Source organism: Ochotona princeps, chromosome 8 (genome assembly GCF_030435755.1).
Source record: "Ochotona princeps isolate mOchPri1 chromosome 8, mOchPri1.hap1, whole genome shotgun sequence".
In the NCBI taxonomy this organism is placed as follows: domain Eukaryota; kingdom Metazoa; phylum Chordata; class Mammalia; order Lagomorpha; family Ochotonidae; genus Ochotona; species Ochotona princeps.
The window spans coordinates 3,822,822-3,841,882 of record NC_080839.1 but is presented as its reverse complement, the minus strand read 5'-3'; the positions used below and the strand labels follow the sequence as shown (position 1 = coordinate 3,841,882).

The following is a 19,061-nucleotide window of genomic DNA, read 5'->3' as shown; positions in this document are numbered from 1 at the left end:
TAGAATGCACCCAGGTGCAGGAGGACAATGGCACAATCATCGGTCCCTGGAACAGGAATGCGTGTGGGAACAGGAATGAGCTGTCTAGACCCAGGGGCCTTAAAGATAATGTGTCTGGGAACGAAGTGGACTGTTTGCACCTGGAAGCCCTAAAGATGACCTGTCTGATTGCTGTGTTTGGATTTGCGCGGGCTATGACGCGTGTTACGACTGAAGGGGCCTATACAATCTCTAGCCTTTTGCTAGTTCAGGGTCCGACCCCTCTTTGGCTGGCCTGTGCGCCCCAAGATTGGTCTGACCCCAGCATGCTGGCACAATAAACTCTGCTTGCTTTTGCATTATCAGTAAGGCTCTTTGCCGTTCATGGGAAATTGACAAAACTGGACCCTAACTATTCCACACCCTGATCCTTCACTTCCAACTCTCACTACATCCAGCAAGGTTTGTTTTATCACTGAAAATGAGTCTAGTTTGGGTAAAAGGGCCCTTTAATTAACTGACACATCCCAGGCATGTCTTCAGCTTTGTTTCTTTTTTTTTTTTCTTTTAAAGGATTTCTTTTTGTCTTTGACAAACAGTGCGACAGAGACGGATAGCCTCGGTTCTCTGACTCACTCTCCCAATGGCAACAATGAAGGGAGTGGCCATGACAGGGTTCTGGGTACTGCAGTCTCCTGCTGCTTTTCCAGGCACATTCGCAGGCAGCAGGACTAGAAGTGGAACAGCTGGGACTTGAACTGGTGCTCTGAAATGGGGCACCTGTGTAGCAGGTGGCAGCTTAGCGTGCTGTGCCACAATGCTAGCCCCCTTTCTCTTGGCTTTCATCTGACCTTCTGCGAGCCCGCAAAATCTCAACAAAACTCTTTAAAGACTGGGCAGAGCGATGCATAGTGTTCAGTGCTCAGGAGGAGGTGAGCCTGGGAAGATTTATAAAAACGCAGAATGTGCCATATTTATAACGACTCCAGGTACACGCTGCGCCTTGTCGCCTTTCTCAGAAGGTGGCCCTCAGGCCTGTGGCCCTCTCCTTGAGGGAGTGATGGCAGAATGGGGTCATGGCCACGAGTCTGCCATGCACGGGAAAGGATGGACACAGCACCTGCCACAGGCTTCAGGCTAAGAATGCGTGCCCGTGTCTGCACCTGCAGTGAAGTCGGACTGAACTCAGGGGCAAGGCACTGCATTTGTAATTCTTCATGAAGAGCGGACACTGTACATTGCCCTTAGTCTAGAGTAATCTTTTCCAAATTCGAATCACCTGTTCATAAATGATACTTGGGCTGGCAGAAAAATGTGGCTCAGTAACTATACTGCGGCCCCGTTCCCTGGAGGCGGCGATCACTGTCACAACAGGTGTGGGTAATGTATGCAGGGCGTTCTCGTCGTTAGCATGTGATCCAACAGGTAAGAATTCAAGCTAGATTGCTTTTATAAATGTCCCATGGAAAGATCCTGCCCAATGCATATTCTGATTACTGTCTCCCCTCCCCTCCCCCCGCTGAACACTTTGCTGAAGAACACAGATATTCAACCATATTTGTCATAATTACGGTCAGCAGTTGGGATTTCAGCTCATCTCACTGAGATTCACCAGTGCCACAAAAAGCGATGCTGATTTTCCAACATTGCTTATGAAAGTGTTTCTTCAACGTGGGAGTCTGAAGAATAGCGCAACATGTGTAGAGTGACCCGCTGATTCAGGAACCCGGTCCTCAAGGTGTTGGTAGGGTTAGGGGAGCTCCCTCCATGAGGACTGAACTTGAGGAATGAGTACAAACACCCTGCCTGGTCACTTTTGCTTTAGGACTCACACTCAGGAAATGGACAGCCATCACTTGAACTGAATAGACTCAGCTCCATTCACTCAGAAGACGTTTCTTTCTTTCTTGCTTGCTTGCTTTTTTTTTTTTTAAGATGTACTTCTTTTTATTACAAAGTCAGATTTACAGAGAGAAAGAGAGACAGAGAGAAAGATCTTCCAACCATTGGTTCACTCCCCAAGTGGCCACAACAGCCAGAGCTGAGCCGATCTGAAGCCAGGAGACAGGAGCCTCTTCTGGGTCTCCCACATGGGGGCAGGGTCCCAAGGCTTTGAGCCATCCTCTACTGCTTTCCCAGGCCACAGGCAGGGAGCCCGATGGGAAGCAGAGCAGTCAGGATATAAACTGGCGCCCACATGGAATCCTGGTGCATGTGAGTTGAGGTCTTTCGCCACTAGGCTACCACGCCAGGCCCCAGCAGACCTTTCTGAGGCAGCTGTGGCATTCAGCACCAGCCAATGGGCTAAGCGGCTGGATACAATCCCAAGACTGCTGCCAGATGAAATTTGCCTTGTGTGATCAAGTCTGGGTTAAGGAATCAGCAGGGGAATAAAAATCAAGGTTCTTCACATTCTGCCACAGGGGAGCACCTGAAAACAGATGACTGTGGGGAATTGGGTGGAGTCCCACACACAAGGGGATAATCTAGGTGTCAAAGTCCGAGGGAGCATCACAGGTTCCTGTTGGGAGCCGGAAGGCTGACTCTGCCGCTGTGCAGGTGTTTATGGGCGTGCACCGGAAGCAGCCTCCCAGTGATCTGCAAGGCTGTTAGGGAAGTACACAGCCAAGGGCATGTGGCAGAGCAGCCTGGCTTAGAGCAGCAGGTGGCAGAGCTGCCTTCCGTTTCAAGACGCAGAAACGCAACCACTGGACCCAAGCGGCTATCAAACGCGCTGCCCCGCACCAAACGGCTGAATTCTTTGGCTTCAGGACAATTCCAGATGTTTATTATGTGATCTGAGCACACCTGCTGTTGAGGAAGCAATCTGCCTGTCATCCTTTACACTGCTTTAAATCACATTTGTGTTTCCTATTCTCTTTGTTAACACGTGTTTCTTTGTTGGACAGAGGGAGACCAGGAACTTGGACTCCGACCAGCTCAACCACTCAACTAGCAGGAGCTCAAGCTCAGCTATCTTCCCAGGCGTCTGCATTGGAAGTGGAGTAGCTGGGACTCGAACTGAAGGTCCAGTGTCAGAGACTAGCAGCACACGTAATGACTGAATCCACCACACAGGATACTGGTCTTCTTCTTTCTTCCTACTTCATTTTAGCCTATCATTTTACCTTTATACCTGTTCTTGATGTATTTTAGTCTAGTGGAATTCATGCTCAAAGTTGGTCAGCATGCTTCAGTTAAGGCCAGGCAACTAGTGGGCTACGATACAGGTCTGGGTTGGGTTTTCAGGTTTTTATCATTTCTCAATTTCAACACAAGACTACAATTTATCTATGAGAACAAAAATCCCCAAGAATTGGTACGACCTCCATGTCATGATGACTTTTTCTGTGAAGGAGTTCTTTAAAAAAATCTCCTATGAGAATAAGCCATGTAAAATAGCTCCTAACGTTGTTCATCTGTCAGTGTCCACTGCAATATTAAATTATTCAAAATTCACATTTTGCCAAATGAAATTAGATTCTGTGATTCAAGCTGATGAAATGAAACTCCATTAGTCAAGCGAATTCCACTTTGAAGTGTTTTTCCATACCAATATAAGATGTCCATCTTTAATACACTAAGATACATTCAAATGTCTTCGAGGTTTACAACATAACATCCTAGCATTCAATGTAGGTTACAACTTAGTTTTGATCCTGTGGTTGTGGTCAACTGAAAGAATGATCTATAGCATTCAACAAATGGCCAGACTTACTCCAAGATCTTCAAAACAAACACACGTCATACAGCATGAATGCTTTCAAAGCATATATCCAACCTGGACTATAGTTGTACATCATTGCTTCGTTCCTGGTCCCCTCTGCCTTAAGTCTAGAAATATGACCTACATTGTTCAAAGTACTTTTGTCTCAGCTGTAGTAGAGGCTGGTGACAGTAACAATCTATTCTGTTCACAATCAGTGTAGTATAGTAACCCTTGGGGCCAGAGACTATGGCTAGCGGTGGTACAAGCAGAGGTCCTTAGGTGCTAGCATGTTTGTGTCTTGGTCTTTTGGTTACACAGGTGGGTTTGCTTTGTGGAAATTCTAGCTGCACACCTCCGAATTGTAGCTGTTGGCATTGGCAGATTCAATCCTCAGTTATTCTACATAGCAATCTTCAAAGGGATCAAGAAAACAAGATGATGAAATCATTGCCCCAAAGTTAGAGTAAATCTGAGCTCTGGAATGAGTGTTTCCCCCACGCCCCCACACACACCACCTGTTCCTCATGAGTGAGGGAGAAAGAGTTCAGGACTCTAGAGTCTTTACGAGAAAAGGGAAATTGTCAGGTGGGAGCAGGTAAGGATGGCATGCTTTTATGTGCTCTTCTCTCCCTGCGAATCCCACCTGTTGCTGTGCACTTCTGGCTTATGCATGCACTCTCAGGGAGAGGCATCACCCAGGCCATTTGTAACCACTTTTCCTTGTGTTAGGAAACCACCTTAGGCATATCTACTTTGCAAGCTGATGGCATGCCTACATTTGCTTCTTTGAGATCTCAGCCTGTACTTCGGGGATATTGTTACACTATAATCTTTTCTACTTAATGTTAATAGAGTATCTTCTTAAAAGATTTATATCTTTATGGGGAGGCGGAAGGGAGAATTCCTAAATCTACAAAAAATTGCATCGTGGGAAATCATAAAAATAATATCCAAAAGCAAAACCAAAAATCGACAAGGCAGAGTCACAGAGAGACAGAAAGATGGGAAGAGGGAAGACGCGTGCATAGAGACCCTCCGTCCCATGGGTCACCCGCAAGGCTGCACTGGGCAACCGAAGGCGGGAATCAGGAGCTTCGGCCATGTCTCCAGTGCAGGTGCCAGGATGCAAGCACTTGAGACCTCCTCTGCTGCCTTTCCGAGAGCACCATCAGAGAGCTGGATCTGAACCGGAACAGATGTGGCACCAACAGCCACCCAAATGGGATGCTGCCTGTGACACTACAGTGCCAACCCAGAAGCTATTGGAGTCTGATTTGTAAGAATACATGGAGTAGGGGCCCGGCGGCGTGGCCTAGCTGGCTAAAGTCCTCGACTTGACAGCCCCGGGATCCAATATGGGCACCGGTTCTAATCCCGGCAGCTCCACTTCCCATCCAGCTCCCTGCTTGTGGCCTGGGAAAGCAGTCGAGGATGGCCCAAGGCTTTGGGACCCTGCGCCTGCGTGGGAGACCCGGAAGAGGTTCCTGGTTCCCGGCATCGGATTGGCGCGTACCAGCCCGTTGCGGCTCACTTGGGGAGTGAAACAACGGATGGAAGATCTTTCTCTCTGTCTCGCCTCCTCTCTGTATATCTGGCTTTTCAATAATAATAAAATCTTTAAAAAAAAAAAAGAATGCATGGAGTAGGAAAAACGTAAGTAAAAAACGTAGTAAGAAAGTAAATGTGGTCAGTTAGATGGATATAGAGGAAAGATGGATATAGAGGATAGATGGATAGATGGATGGATGGATGGATGGACAGATGGATGGATGGATAGATAGATAGATGGCCTTCAAGTTGCAGATGAGTCTTAGCCGATGATACAGCTTGCCCAAGCTCCTGCACCATTCTCACCATGTTTGTGACTGCGAGTTTCTAGTGTTGAGTTTCAGTGTGTCTCCCATTCTACCAGCAGAAGCACTGAGGCTCATAATGCAGCCATTGTGCCCCCTACCCTTCAGACCATCAGTACCAAGGAAGAAAATTTGAGGCTGGGAATCACAGCTGAACATACCAAGGAGCTTAACCTCATCTCTAAAGAAAGATTTGCTGAGCAACTGCACAGGACAAACAACAGGCGTGCTTAAATGCCTCGTTGCATCTTCAATCCTTGCTTTGTTCCAGGGATTCCAAAAAGTAAGCTCAATCGTGCCCAAGTCCTGTGTTCGACCCACCTCTCCCCACAGAGTCAACTCAGGTTGTCACTTAAAAGAACGGGCGTCTCCACAAAGAATACATCTTCGAAGCAGACTGATCAATGTAGAGTTGACTTTGAATGCAGCAAAGAGTAAGGTTGGAGTGGCCGCCATGAAAGTCTTCCTTCGGGATTGAGCATGGACCCAGAAGACAGCACCCAGGGGACATGGCCAACCTCACTGGGCATTCAGAGACTGCTGCTGTGTACCAGAGCAATGTGGTCATTCCCAGAGCAAACACGTAGCGTGCCACTGGCAGGATTACTCTGTGTTTCGCTTCTACATCAGAAATTGCCCCCTTTTCATGCAATGTTAAAATACAAGATGGATCCAATTTAAGTGAGAGACCACCCACATGGAAACGCGGGGTTAGGGAGATTAGTTTAGCTCTGCCACTAGAACACGCACACAACACACCTGCTTATATTCCTGGGGTTCTCCATCATAATTATAATTAGGTTACATATCCCATGTACAAACACACAAGGTGCCGTGGCTCAGGAGTCTTTCAACTAAGCCTTAAGGGACATATTATACAGTCTCAAGCCTTTCTTCTACCACTTGTGGTTTTACACCCAATGCTTAAAAATAAAGAGACAACACTGGCAAAGCTCCAAACCAAAAATATGAACTCTGCTTTTTTGATGGCTGTGAGACAGTAACACGTAATTTTCTCCTGGGGTATGACAATAACGCAGCATGATATGTTGTAACTTTGCGGTACAAAGTGTAGAATGAGTGTAAAAATGTTCAGTTCTTTTTTTTTTTTTTTAAGAACGCAGGCAAACTACTTTAAAGCACACCTTCCCTACACAATTGAGCCAATTTTGAAAACTCAAACTCTTACTTAAGCAGGTAACGAGAGCGCTTACTTGGTGGAACCCCCTGAATGTGACGATACTGCATCAAGCCGTCACCCCTAGATACACACAGAGGAATGGTTCTACAACCTGCACGAACACCAACAGCCACAGGTGCTCAGGGCCCTTCCCAACACGGGAGTATTTTTTGCATAGAATCTATGCACACCTTGCCTTTGAATCACCTCTAGGTCAATTAGAGCACCTTGAATGAGGTAAACACCATGGAAATTGCTAGTGTAGTGTGTTGTTCAGGAGACAATTACCAGTAAATATAAAATCTGTTCAGTACAGATATAATATTTTTCCCAAATATTTCCCTGTAGGTGGTTTGGGTCCTTGGATGTGAAGCCTATGGATACAGAGTCACCTGCATTCACTCAGGCCGAGAACTTCATTAACTCAGCTTTCCCGGGTACTAATTTTAAACAGAAGGCAGAGGAGGATGTTTGTAAACTACACTGTGACTCAAAAGTGCCCTTTGGCAAATGAAAATCAAACTCTACATGCACACTGTAAACATATATTAATCTGTTTTTGCAAAGTTTGCAGCGCTTGTCCAGTACTCACTGATTATTCAAAAACGTGCCTACGAGACTAGAAGATACAATCTTTCCAAAACCAAAACTCTCCCCTCCTACCCCCAGGGGTTAGAGGGTGCTGTGACCCAGTGAAACATGAAAAGATCCATTCTCCAGGTCGCCCAGGTATTGGGTCCACTTGAGCCTCAGGATTTCAGCTGGCCTCCCTGGGCCATTGCCCTGGACCCGGGTCCCAGGTCCCTCTCAGGAGCCAACCTCTCTGCTCAGTCAGCAAGTAGGGAAAGGTGCCCACGGCTGCCATCCATGTTTTCAAATACGCAGACTCCAACAACAGCTACATATCAGAGGCAGTAATCCACATTTGTCCTACGTATAATACAATCAGAGCAAAATGGAAACTCTAAACATTTTTTTGCTAGCATGCCACAAGCCATATATAATACAGAACATGCAATTCTCTCAGAATTAAGATAGAGGAAGGACGTTCTTTGCCCAGTCTGATTTTGGCTCTCAACAACTGTGCCTCTCAACAATTAATATGTGGGTAGGCTAATTCCAGGTCCTACTATTTTTAAAGACTGTCCTCTTTTTCATCTGAAGATGTTCAATGGCACACAATTTTCTCCAATGTTAAAATAGAACTTATAAGCAAGATTCCGCTTCTAATGGTAGAAACAATGTCATTCATTTATTCATATACTTATTTCATAATGGGTTAACTATATTATTTAGAAAACAAATATTTTTTCTTCTGCCCATTTGTGGTCAGTGTTCTTAGCAGAGAGCAAAAGAACATGTTTTTCTTGCATTTCAGAAAAGTCATCCTTAACATGTTCAAGAAGTTACTTTTCCCATTCACTTTCCAAATAATGAAAGCTATTAGACTTTCTAAAGAGGTTTACCTTTGCCAAATTTAATTTACAACAAAATCACTTTAGGAAACACAACAATGACCAACACGCAAGAACCTTTACTTGAAAAACTGGCATAATTTGTTGTTGAAACTGGGTAAGGTGTTTTCCTCCCACGATCAAACTCTGGAATCAGCTCGAAGTAGAAGTTCATGTGTGAATTATCAACTTCTGAAAATAGAGCACCATCAAGATAATGCAGTTTTGTCTTGACAGTGTACTCTGTTGCTTTAGACAATGTATCTCTAAGTGTCCCGAGAGACTAGTTTCTGAGCCCGCTCACTGCACCAACTAAATAACTCAAAGCAGGCAGATAATGGCCTTGCATCTTAGGCTACATTTTCCCTTGGAAATTTCACTTGATATGATCCCCTTCACATCAGACAGAATTCCACTCCAGTACTGACTGCCTGGATTTCCGAACGTCATGGCCCGATTTTAAGTTGGGGGTTAAAGAAGCCTTTTTCCTGCTTGCAGGTTCTGACAAGCGCAGGCTTCCTGTCCACAGGGCTCCTTCACAGTCCTCCCCTTGCAGCCAGCGTGGCCAAAAGCTCACGGGGTGACCCAACCACTGACGGAGTCACTCCCCCTGCTCTGCTGAGCGCGCACGTCAGTCTCATAGGGAGGACGCCAAGCCAGCTCTGCCAAATCACTTCCTCTCTCTGAGGCTCCTTGGATTTGTGAAACAGGACTGCTAGGGTGTGGTGCACAAGGCTTGCAAATCATTTACTATCAATTATTCTGCAAACGACTGCTCTTGGCTGGGCACCAAGGAATGATCTTTTTAAGTATGTCATGATAAACAACGACCCATTTTAAGGAATTGCAGCACTAGAAAACATATTGGAGAGGGTTTTGATCCGAGTCTTCCTTTGACAGCCCTTGGAGCGGAGTGAAGTTGAGATTCCCCAGTGCAAGTCATTGCAGGGGCACTGGCCGCAGTTTCCCAGGCCCTTTGATCTCTAAGAAGGTCCGTGTGAAACAGTAGACCCAGGCAACACAGTGCACGACCTGAATTCAGAATTCTTTCCTACAGATGATGTCAAGGGTACCAAAAGCGGGAGGCGGGGCACAGAACAGCGTGTGGAAAGTCTTCCCCCAGAGCCAGCACCCAGGGTCATTTCCAACAGCTTCACAACTCCTTCCCCACACCAGAAAAGCCTGGCTGAGAGCGGACTTCCATCAGGGGACAGGGCTAAGACCACCAATTCCAAAAACACCTTCTGTCCTAGCCAGCTCCTATCTCATCCCTCTTTAAAACTATGTAACCCAGAGGATAGAGCGTAACTACCCTCTTTGAATTGCGACCGTTTTCCATCCACGTGGAAGCCAGGGTGGGGGAAATTTCAGATCAGGATCAATTTCAGATGTGTTAAGAGGCATCATAAAGGCCAGCAGTAGCTACATAGAACACTGAAACTATCTGTGTTACACGCGTGTCTTTCCCGTTCCCAAACTGGTCAATCTCCATAGTGACTTCTTGTGCAATCATTTGTGAATTTCTTCCCCTAGTTCTTTTACAAGGATGAGCTTTTCAACTTTCAACGATCAAGAAAATCCGAAGTGAACACACACCTTATCATGACTGAGATACTTCAGAGAGTTCATTGAAATGACTACATTTTAAGCCCAAATGGCAGAAGGCTCAGGAAGGATAAAAACAACACTGTTAGAGAACAGTACAGTATACTTACAGAAAAACACAGTGGAAAGACGGTCCTTATTATCATGCAGAAGATATTTTTATTCCAAATATCAGGGAGAGAGGCAGCAAATCTGCAAATTAATTAAGCTTCCCAGAGGACAAGTATCTCCAAGTTCTTATAAAGGAACCCATCATTTATTTGCCCGACCAGGAGGTACAGAAGCTTCTAAGAAGACAAGCTCATGAAAAGGCTTGGATAAATTCTAGCCCCAGAGGGTAAGATTTCAGTTAGCCTATCAGCCATACATCAGAGACCCACACATTCAAGTCAGCTCAGAAGGACTCTACAGGATAAAATAGTACAGGAACAAGCAGGCACAGGGATTTCCGCACAGCCCCTTCCAATGCTGAGCCTGTCTCTCTGGCTACACCGGTCCTAATCCCTAGATTTAGTGTAGGTCCCCAGCCCACAGAGTAAGTCCTTTCCCTCTTTTTTTTTTTTTTTATTTCATTTTTTGACAGTCTCATAGGCTCTGGGGTTCCCCCAACCCCTCTCCCTGCCCCCCCTGCCCTTCCCCCATGGTGGAATCCTCCATCCAAGTTGCAGTATTGCATCTCAAATCAAGTCATGATTCTTCCATTGCAAGCATGTGCCATGCATAGAGTCCAGCCTCTTACTGTCCAGTTAGATTCAGCGGATTCTTGGGGTGACCATCTCTGGTCTGAGAGCAAAGCCGGCAGAATATTATCCTGTCCAAGGAAAAGCCACAACATAGCGTGAACAACTATTTACATCATTAAGGGGTTAATTGACATGGTTTTGAGTGACCAATGTGTTAGAAATTGCAAGTTCTTAACCACAACCTGTGACTACTTCATTGGCATTTCCATTTTAGTTTATACACATCCCTCTTAATCATCCTCATCAGAAGCGGAGCACACGGGCCTGATTGCCCTCATCTGCATAATGTCATTCACATATTTCCAAATGTTCAATTACTTCATCCTTGAATCCTCCTTCAATCTACATACCTTCAACTCAGTCTTTACAAAGACATATAAACTCACTAAACACTGGTCTTTGCTCTCTATCAATGGCTTCACAACCTTCCTAAAAGGCTACTAAGGGCCGCCACTCCGATCACATCCTCTACAAGAAACGGAGCCCCCAACTCCAGATGCGTCACCACAGCCCACATGAAAGGCAAGGTATTACCAAGTACACCTGTTACAACAAGCAGTGAGGCAAGTACCCCGACGTATATCCACGCCTTATAACCTCACTGCAAAAGTCAATGTGAGCTGCCTATTTATTTTAGGTTTTCCTCCATGTTGACCCCAATATACATCCATTCAGTGCTCCCAATTTTTTTCCCACGATATAAGTACAAATAGGCTTCCAGAGCGATAAAAACTATGTCAGTTCGACAGCAGTGATGAGGAGGCTGAGTGAAGGTGAGTTCAAGTCCACACATCATGTTTCCCTTTCGAAGAAGCCTCAACCCTAAACTTGCAGCAGCAGGATACATAGCACTGCACTTTACTGCATTTACTGCGTTACTAGCCATAACTTACACTTCAAAATGGCCCCAAAATATAGAACACAATTTCCCCCCCCCCCAAAAAAAAGAAAGTATTAACTAATCCACGACATTTTTTGTTTGTTTGTTTGTTTTATATTGGGTGCAGAAAGTACTTTCAACCCAAAACGTGAGGCAAGCCGCCAATGACTCCTGCGCCCAGCTAGTCACAGGCTGCAAGTCCCGCCCGCCCAACTCGCTCCCTTTGAGGTCAGAAGGCACAAGTCAAACAGACCAGGGCTGCTGCTCCCAAACAACAGCTACAATAAAAACAACAACACGGGCCCAGAGCGGTAGCCTGGAGGCTAAAGTCCTTGCCTTCACCAACAGGATCCTTTATGGGCGTGGGTTCTAATTCCGGCGGCCCTGCTTGGACTGGTAAAGTAGTCAAAGAGGACCCAAAGTCTTGGGACCCTGCACCTGAGACTTTGGACTGGCGCAGTTCCGGCTGTTGAAGTCACTTGGGGAGTGAATCAATGGTCAGAAGATCTTCCTCTCTGTCTCTCCTCCTCTCTGTATATCTGACTTTCCGATAGAAATAATTATATCTTAAAAAAAAAAATACAAGTTCCCCCCAAATCCAAGAGAGCAGTGTTTTCCCCACCAAAGTGTTTCTGGGATTATACAGCAGCTTGAAAGTTCAGTCTGACAAAACAAATTGAGAACTAGGAGGACAGACCTGGAAAGGAACCGTCAAGAATCTCATTGAAATTCCTGGAAAGCGCTGCCTCTCCAGACACCGCTATTCAGCTCTCTCTGGAAGGCATCCCTGGTGGCGAACCCTGCGTCTAACTTCATTCTGTCCCCTAGCGCCGGCATAGTCCAATACAGACCAACCCACAGAATACTCGCAGTCCCGAAGAACACCCACCCCGGGCCCCGCGACAAGTCAGTCCACAAACGGAGTTTTTTTGCTTGCCAAACGTAGAACAAGTGACTTCGGTACCCGGTCTTTCTGTCCCTAAGCATGACAGCCACAGAGCATTAGAAGTCAAGAGAATACAGTTATAGCTTTTGGAAGTGCAGCTCTGCATTTAAGGGTAGGTTGAAGAATCACCAGCGAAACAATCTCCACTCTCTTTCGGAGTCGAAACAGAATAACGTAACAGAGCCACCGAGTACAAGTGCCCTCTCTCCTGGAAGCGCTGCCCTCTAGGTCGCTGACCGTCTCCAAGCACCCCCAAGAGTCACACCCACGCAGGTCAGACTCTGTCACCGAGTCTTACTCCGCGCACAGCGGCGGACTGGCTACCCGCACGGCGAGAGCGGCGGCACCCACCAAGCGCTGCTTCCTTACCAGCCTTCTGCGAAACGCCCAAAGCGCACGAGCCCACGGTGCCCGGCGCTGCCCCGGCCGCGCTGCGCTGGAGCCGGGGACGTGCGTGTCACATTTTCATTCTCCAGCAGCCAGCTCTGCTCGGGCGCGCGCGCCACGCGCTCCCACACTCACATGGACGCCCTCTTGTAGCAGGGACCCTCCCCTCCCCCGGTTGGGGGAGCCGTGGAAGTTGGGGGTGCTGCAGACACCAAGCGTGCCGCCCTGATCCTGCAGTTACCAAGCCCAGGGAACTCGGTGCGACCCCGCGCTCGCCGTCCCTGGCGGCCTATGGGATCAGTCCTGCAAACCCAAGGCTGCTCCGCGCCGCCGGGTAGCCGAAGACACAGGCGACCACAGGGAGCGGCGGCGGGCAGCGCGGCCTCGGGAGTCGGCGCACAGCTGCGCTCTCAGCCCTTAGCCGCGCACCACATTGTTCCGAGATTCGGTGGCGACTGGAGGGAGCGCGGCCGGGAGCTCCGGGACTCCGGGCGGCGGTTCCCGGCCTGGGTGCGGAGGCTGCGCGGCGCCCCGCCCCCCGAGCTCCGCGCCCCTCCAGCCTCCCCTCCCCCGTTGCCTCCGGCCTCCCGCCTCCCGGCCTGGGCTCACCTAGCGGGTTCGCAGCGGGCACTGGGAAGTTGCACTGGACCCCCCACCCCGCGTTCTCTGGGCCTGGCAGCTCGGACAAGCGGACAGCGCAGGCGGGGCGCACCCCCCACCCCCGCCGGCTCCGCGCCCAACCCTGCCTCTTGCGGAGAGTGACTGCAGACTTGGGCTGCGTGGGGCGGCGCGGTTGCCTAAAAAAGGCAAGTCTCTACCCAGCCGCCGCCTCCATCCACCCTTAGTTCCTCCGAAGGTTACCTGCACAGTCCCGCTTGGCTCCACGCCTGGCACCTAGGGACCGGTCGGATGCCCGCCGGAGGTTGGGGTGCAGGAATGCGAGCTCCTGGTGGGTAGCGGGAAGAAAAACCTGGGAGCCCGCGGAAGTGAGTCCCCAGCTTAAACACACACCCTCCGGCAGCTACCTACGCCCTGCTACCTGCGCGCCCGGCAGCGCCGGCGAGGCGGCCGGGCGGGGCGCGGGGGAGCTCGGCATCCTCTCTGGCCCGCCTGCTGCCTTTGTTCTACCCGCTCGCCAAACCCCGGGCCCTCGCTCCTCCGAGCTTCCCCGAGGTTCCCCAGGATGCAGATATTGGGAGCAGACCACCTATAACTTAGGAAGCCAGGTGATGGAGCTCCTGGGGGACCCTCACCTGCCCATCCTGCCTCCCTGTCGGCGCCAAACGCCAAGTGGCGCGGCAAAGTTCTCGGAACGGAGACACCCCAGGTGCCTGCGGGCAAGTGGTGAACCCGTGCCCCCTTACAGCCCGCTGGTTGCAGACCAGGCATCTGGAGCCTGCGGGCGGGGCCTCGGAGAGCGGTAGATCGGGTGTCGGTCTGTTCCCCCGCGGAATGCGCATTTGTCACCGAGGCCCTGGCGTTTTCTAGAGCCAACAGCAGCTGCTCTTGGGACCCCAGACCGCGCTGTTCTTTGTTTGCTGGTAAACTCGTTGCTTTGAACTTCAGCTGCGCTCCCCGCGGGCGCGCAGCGACGCCCTCCTCTCCCTGGCTGGTGTCCTGAGCGGATTTAAGACAGACTGCTTAAGTGTGGGGGCGCCCCAGGGGTCCGGGATGGGCCTTCCAAGGAGCGACCTCCGAGGAGGTTGGTCACCCGCCAACCTCCGTCTCTGCAGAAGGAACATTTTGGTGACACAGATCTGTCACTAAATGTGCTGCTTAAAAAAAAAAAATCCCTAAGACCGTTCCTAGAACTCAATGGTTTCATGTTTTGCTTTTCTTTTTTCTTAAAGAGAACGATTGGCTACCTAACTCAGCTTAAGTTCTCAGCCTACAATATGTCCCGCTGCCCCACAGCAGGCATGTGGGTCTGCTCAAAGAGTTTGCAGGAAAAAATCGCAACATCAGACAAATTAGACTAAAACCGACTGAGCGAGAAGTCATTAGGCTCGATCCCAAGCGTGCACTGAGAAGGTTCAGCATTTCCCGGTTGTGTTAACGGTCTCTGACACTCGGGATTTGCAGAACTGCCCGAGGGAACACTGTGTTTCTAAACAGAACTTCAGCCCATAAACGTGAAATACTGTGAAAGTGCACTCGCCCTAACCCCCAGTAAGCTCGTGGAACCAAGCGGCTGGAGGGTCTGGGAGGGGAAGGCTGCCCGAGTCCTGCCGCCTGTCCTCGGAGGAGCTTTGTGTTGGTCAGCTGTTCTGTGGGATCCCTCTTCTCTTCTGCAAAATGGGTGCGAACAGCACCTAAGGTTCATGTTCGCATTCAGAAGTGAAACCCGTGCACTAAACTTGTCCTCCAGCGTGGGAAAGCAGATACCTTACAGATTTTGTAATCAGTGACAGAGGAGGCGTTCTCAAAACACGTCGCGTTGAAGCTTCTAAAATTATCTGTTTTAGCCACTGCTCACAGTGTGTGTGTGTTTTTATACAGTTCCAGTGCTTTTTTGCATAAATGTTGCAACAGTGGATGTTTGGGTTACCTTTAAATACATTTTAATGAGTTAAATAAGCATACAAACGTATGCTTGTAGAAGAATTGCCACCCTAGCACAAATATGCCAATCACGGTTGCAAAATTTTAAATAGTCTGGGTTTATTACTTACAGTCAAGGTAATCAATGCAAGGAGAGCTAGACTGACTAATCCGTTGCTTCCGCAGGAAATCAAGAAGTCACTTGATAAACATAAAAAAAGTAGATTGTTTCTATCCAAATGCAATGCAATATTAAACAAAATAATTGACATTCCTTGTTTGAATTGTTCCTTGGAAAGCTAAGGAGAATTGGAGGTCTACAGATTCAGGAGACATTCACGAAAGAGAGAGAACAGCAAAAAGAATAAGCTTATTATGATACACAGCGCATCCACTGGCCCGTTTACTTAGAACACTATTGTTCCTTCCTTCCTCCCCCTCCCTCCCTTCCTCTCTCCTGGTTCCACAGGAAAATAATACCTACTGTGGCATCCTATGGGTCAAAATAGGTCTGTGTGGCACCCAGACCTAACAGCCAACAGGTTCCAGCAAGATCAGCACCAACAACAACCTAGTTACGTAGGACACCTGGTGTCTCCCTAATCCTGGGACCTGCTCCAACCAGAAGTGGAAGAAAGGTTCCAGAGACAACAGTGCAACCTCAGCACAGTGTCACAGGAGGTGGAGAGTGGTGAGTCAGGAGCTGGGGCTACAGAGACCATGGTGGAAGCCTAACTTAAGAATCCAGACCTGGAACTCGCTGGAGAGAGTGGCACAAGTGACTGCAAGCAAAGAGCTCCGTATGAACTGCAATAAGTAAAACTGAGCTGTAGACCTGTGGGGGACACAGCTTAGAAACCTGCCCCAAGGAGAAGACTCTGCTAACCAGAAGTACAATGACCAAGAGCAAAAGAAGAGACAGAGGCACAATGAATATTGCTGAAGACTCTCCTGCGAAGGAGCAAAATCCTCAGAGTAGCTAACTGAGGAATACATCGAGAAATGGGGGATACAGAATTCAAAACACTTATTATAAACCTTCTTATCAACAATGAGAAACAGGCAAAACAGGCATCCAAGGAATTTAAGGGATATATCACACTGGGAATGAATCAAATGAAAGCTGATGTATCAGAAATGAAGACTACAGTGGAGCAAAGTGAAAGTACAGTGGAGAGTCTCCAAAATAGAACGAAGGACGCAGAAGAAGGGATCTCAGAATTAGACATGATATTTCATGCCACCAGGGGAAAACAAACAAAAAGCTGGAAGCAGAGCTGGATCAGGCCAAAAATAGTATTCAAGAATTGAATGATACTAATAAGAGGCCTTATATAAGAGTTATGGGAGTCCCAGAAGGTGCAGAAAGAGAAGCTGAGTTTACAAATGTATTTAATGAAATACTGAGGAAAAAATATTCCTAATAAAGAGAAGGAATTGGGAAACAGCATCCAGGTGGGGCACAGAACTTTGAACAGGGTTGACCAGAAGCAATCTTCACCATGACACATGATCATCGAGCTCTCTTCAATTGAACATAAGGATAAGATGCTTAAATGTGCACGTGAAAAAAATCAACTGACATAAGGAAATGCCAAATAGACTCACAGGAGACCTCTCACAGGAAACTCTATATGCCAGAAGAGAATGGAGTGACATATTTCAGATTCTAAAAGCAAAATATTTTTGGCCCAGGATAACGTACCCAGCAAAACTTTCCTTTGTATTTGAAAATGAAATAAAATTCTTCCACAGTCAAAAAAAAGTTGAAAGAATAGCCTTCTTTCAGACCTGCTGTACAAATGGTACTTCAAGATGTTCTCTTGAGAGAGAGAAAAGGAATAGCACCCATCAAAACCAAAGGCAAATGGGAAGAACATCACAGTGAAATAACAACAGAAGACTAAACCAATGAACGACACATTGCTAAAATGACAGGACCAAATTACCACCCATTCATATTAACCCTGAATCCAAATGGTTTAAACTCATCAATCAGACCTCATAGATTAGTAGTCTGGATTAAAAAACAAAACCCATCTATTCTTTGCCTACAGGAGACACATTTCACCAACAAAGATCAGCAGAAACTGTATCTCATGGATTGGATTTTTTTGTTGTGGTGGTTAGCTTCATCTCTTCAAAACACTTTCTTCTCATTAAATTCCTCAATGAACCAGATCATACAGTAGCATCATTTTCTTCAAGAAGTTTCTTGGTTTTCTTTTTTCATTGCTTCAGCGATACATGAGTCATTCAGTAGCATCTTATTTAACTTCATGTCATTGTAAATTTCTATTTTTCTTTCTATCGTTGATTTTGTATTATGATTTTTCATTTAAGGGGATGTACAGTAACTGTAATGGAGACTATCATATCCAGATGTGAGGATACAATGCAGTGTGCATCTCTACTTCCGGACAAAGATGGACTCCCAATGAAAGTGTTTCCTAGATCTTGACAATAGGATGCTGGACTCTCTGCCATTGTCCATGCCTGCAATGATGGACATATGACTATATATGAAGAACTATATTATAGTAATGATATAGGGGAACTTAGTGAAGAGGGAAGAAATTGGGGAGGGGATGAGGATAATTCCAGGGCCTATGGGACTGTATCATAAAATGATACTAATAAAAAGAAGTAGAATTGAAAAAAGTAATGGTGCATCCAGAACTCTAAGTGGTACGTATGAGGGATGTTGGCTTCGCAGAAGGTGGCTTTTCCTAGTGTGACACACACTGGCCCCTCTTAGATTGTTTTACAGATGGTTTTAGGACTGGTTTTTCTAAGCTGTTGTCACGTGGGCCTGATTGACTTTTGACTTTTTACATCATTTCCATTCTACTACTAGGCAGTACACCCAACTTCTTCCCTTGAGAGAAGCGGATGTCCCCAGAAGCAATCTTCTTTATCTACCTGCTTAAAGTGTAAATCAAATCCATCAGTGCAAAGTGGTATAACACATTTCTGATTCTTTCTAACTTGGAATACAATGCCAAGATTGAGCAGAAACATTTGTTCCCTAGCTGATCTGTAATTTTTTTTTTAAAGAATTCACTTAATTGTTAGAAATGTAATTAAAGAAATAGATCACCAGGAAGAAAATCAACCTCATGTACTGTGTGTGATTATGGGTGGGGGCCAAACGCCTAGGCCGTCAGGACGTCATCACTCACACTTTTCCTTCAGCCTTCTCAGGCAGAGAGAAATTCAAAACATCCAAGATGTTTAGAAACATCTACATAGACCTATAACTTCACAGCGGGATGCCTACGCTGTCACAGGTAGCTGTGTGGCCCAAGGTACCATGCTGCCCACCCCAAATATTTAAAGCTCCATGTCCTATGTTGTTTGTGTCCATTCAGGACAAAAACACCCAGGACAAAATTTTTCCTTGATTTTTTAATTAGCTTCTTAAAAATTTTCTGAAATAATTTGAGTCTTCTAGAGAATGACATACGCAACACCAGCTTCCCAGATCCCCCCAAAACTAACACTTTGCTGTGTTTACTCCATATTTTCTAGATCTTCTTTCCATTCCGAACTGGTGGGAACTGAGTTGCAGTCATCACGCCCCTGGTCTGTAAATATTTCATTTTGCATTTCCTGAGAACAGGGACATACTGTTATATAACCGGAACTCAGTGATCATCATTGGAGAAGTAACACTGATATAATGGTAATACCAAATTTCAGTCTGCTGAAATACTAGCAGTTGTCTTTCCAATGTCCTTCACATCCAAAAAGCAACAAAACCAAGACAAAACAAAAGGCCTTG

General features: G+C 47.0%; 1 protein-coding gene across 1 annotated transcript in view; it reads right to left on the bottom strand.

The window, feature by feature from the left end:
* Nucleotides 1–13,727, bottom strand: part of ST6GAL2 (ST6 beta-galactoside alpha-2,6-sialyltransferase 2) — a 69,917-nt gene extending 56,190 nt beyond the window's left edge. Inside the window, exon 1 of the mRNA XM_004594233.2 lies at nt 13,598–13,727. The gene's annotated coding sequence lies outside the window, so the exon portion shown is untranslated. The remainder of the gene's footprint in view (nt 1–13,597) is intronic.
* Between the last annotated feature and the right edge of the window lie 5,334 nt (nt 13,728–19,061).